Source organism: Oncorhynchus tshawytscha, linkage group LG33 (genome assembly GCF_018296145.1).
Source record: "Oncorhynchus tshawytscha isolate Ot180627B linkage group LG33, Otsh_v2.0, whole genome shotgun sequence".
NCBI lineage: Eukaryota > Metazoa > Chordata > Actinopteri > Salmoniformes > Salmonidae > Oncorhynchus > Oncorhynchus tshawytscha.
Window position 1 is genome coordinate 35,017,620 of NC_056461.1, and position 3,255 is coordinate 35,020,874.

Sequence of the window (3,255 nt, forward strand, 5' to 3'; positions counted from 1 at the left end):
ACTTTATTGTTCTCAAGATACAGGAGATTTTCAAGACAGTAACTGTAGATGTACACACAAAGTGAAGATGCAGTGTCTGCTGTCTTAATCCTAATCACAACCATAACCACTAATCTTCACTGAGTTGATTCTTGCCCACTGTGCCCAGTGATTCAGGACCCCACCGTCCTCCACTGTGCCCAGTGATTCAGGACCCCACCGTCCTCCACTGTGTCCTTTCACCTGGCACACAGACAGACGGTAAGGTCACCCACAACCTAGCCACCTGCCTCTGGCCCATTAAAACCTCAGTGGCAGCATATGGTGTCCAATACAAACAAATCTGCTACACGCTGGAGCAAGGAAAGGAAAACTGATATGTCACTGGTTGTTTTTGTTTGATGGTGCATGAAAGGATACGCTATTGGGCACAGAATATATTTTAAATTAACATTTTTCATATAGAAATGTATGACTGAAAACATGTAAATGCTATAAGATGATCCAGTGGTGCCTCAGGCGGTGCATCTGGGCAACAGCCTCCAGTGAATGTGCTCCATCGCCACCGCCTGCCCTTGTCCTGTTCACTCATGTCTCCTTCAGCTCCAGACCCTCAGGGCCAGTAGTGTGCTGGGCTATTTTAACACATCCAGATTCCAGCGCCAGTTCGAGGGCAAGCGACTGGGAACCCTGGGGGATCAGGGGAAGGTACTGCTGGGGGGGAGGGAAGGAAGGAAGGAAAGATATGACGGGGAATGGGACTGGAGTGATTGGCCTTGGTTTTCCTGATGGATGATGTTCTGCTCATCGACAGCTGCACTCTGAATACTACTCATATGGGACTCTGAGCTCAAGTGCCGGCAGTTATTTACTGAGAGTGGAGAAGTGCCATAGCTTGGTGCTCTTTGCTCAGGATCCATGTGCTATTTTACACTACGCTTAAATGACTTGCACTTAACTGAAAAGTCTTTCTGTCAGTTCATCACAGTCACAGAGGTCCCTGGGAGAGGAGACTACGCTCTCACTTCAATAGGAAATTAGTTTAGTTCTGACTCATATTTGAGACGAGCAATACAAATCCTAACCCATCTCATAGTAGGTGTGTAGTAAAATGCTCTGGACTTATACAGTGTGATAAGAGATCAACGTGACCTTCATGGATGGTAAATGTATTCATAATGCCAACCAAGAGGACAGAGCAAGCCGTTTATTTTGATTTTAGGGCTGATGGTAAGGCTAGTTAGTCACACATTTGTTCTGTTCAGAAGGTATACTTCAAGGCTGCTTCAGTTGGCCTACTTCACATTTACATCAGCAGCGTGCGTCATCAGTCGGTTATGTTTTTTTACATTGTTTGCTCGCCCTGGTCGTGTGGACCAGGATATGGTAATGGTATTCTCTGTGGACCAGGATATGGTAATGGTATTCTCTGTGGACCAGGATATTGTAATGGTATTCTCTGAGGACCAGGATATGGTAATTGTATTCTCTGTGGACCAGGATATGGTAATTGTATTCTCTGTGGACCAGGATATGGTAATGGTATTCTCTGTGGACCAGGATATGGTAATGGTATTCTCTGTGGACCAGGATATGGTAATGGTATTCTCTGTGGACCAGGATATTGTAATGGTATTCTCTGAGGACCAGGATATGGTAATTGTATTCTCTGTGGACCAGGATATGGTAATTGTATTCTCTGTGGACCAGGATATGGTAATGGTATTCTCTGTGGACCAGGATATGGTAATGGTATTCTCTGTGGACCAGGATATGGTAATGGTATTCTCTGTGGACCAGGATATGGTAATGGTATTCTCTGTGGACCAGGATATGGTAATGGTATTCTCTGTGGACCAGGATATGGTAATGGTATTCTCTGTGGACCAGGATATGGTAATGGTATTCTCTGTGGACCAGGATATGGTAATGGTATTCTCTGTGGACCAGGATATGGTAATGGTGTTCTCTGTGGACCAGGATATGGTAATGGTATTCTCTGTGGACCAGGATATGGTATTCTCTGTGGACCAGGATATGGTAATGGTATTCTCTGTGGACCAGGATATGGTAATGGTATTCTCTGTGGACCAGGATATGGTAATGGTATTCTCTGTGGACCAGGATATGGTAATGGTATTATCTGTGGACCAGGATATGGTAATGGTATTATCTGTGGACCAGGATATGGTAATGGTATTATCTGTGGACCAGGATATGGTAATGGTATTCTCTGTGGACCAGTATATGGTAATGGTATTCTCTGTGGACCAGGATATGGTAAAAGCTTAATTGATTTTGAGTGGAGAGAAGAGAAGATGTATCATGCATTTTTTTGCACTGATTAGAATGAAGCTGATTAATGAAATAGTTTTTTGGGCCATTTATCCTACTCCAAGGAGAATGGGCTATAAACGCAACAATTTCATTGATTTTACCAAGTTAGTTACAGTTCATATGAGGAAATCAGTCAATGTAATAAATTCATTAGGCCCTAATCTATGGATTTCTTGTTTTATTGTCCCCAGCACAAGGTGCACCTGTGTAATGATCATTCTGTTTAATCAGCTTTTTGATATGCCACACCGGTCAGGTGGATGTATTATCTTGGAAAAGGATAAATGCTCACTAACAGGGATGTAAACACACTTGTGAACAACATTTGAGAGAAATAAGTTTGTGTGTGAGGAACATTTCTGGGATCTTTTATTTCAGCTCATGGAACATGGGACCAACACTTTACATGTTGCCTTTATATTTTTTGTAAAGTATATATGAATTATATGCTAATGTAAACACATTTTCCATGAATTAAAAAACAATTAAATGACAGGGTGCTTCAGCGAATGTCTTCCAGCCTGTGTCGGTAGCTCCCTGTGTGTCTGTCTGTTCGTATAGAGCCCAGTGAAAATGCCCCCCCTATCTGCCAGGGTCTCTACTGTGATCCATTACAGCTATCATCATCCTCACTACATTACCCTGTCTGCCAGGGTCTCTACTGTGATCCATTACAGCTATCACCACTCTCACTTCATTATCCCTATATGCCAGGGTCTCTACTGTAATCCATTACAGCTATCATCATCCTCACTACATTACCCTGTCTGCCAGGGTCTCTACTGTGATCCATTACAGCTATCATCATCCTCACTACATTACCCTGTCTGCCAGGGTCTCTACTGTGATCCATTACAGCTATCATCATCCTCACTACATTACCCTGTCTGCCAGGGTCTCTACTGTGATCCATTACAGCTATCATCATCCTCACTACAT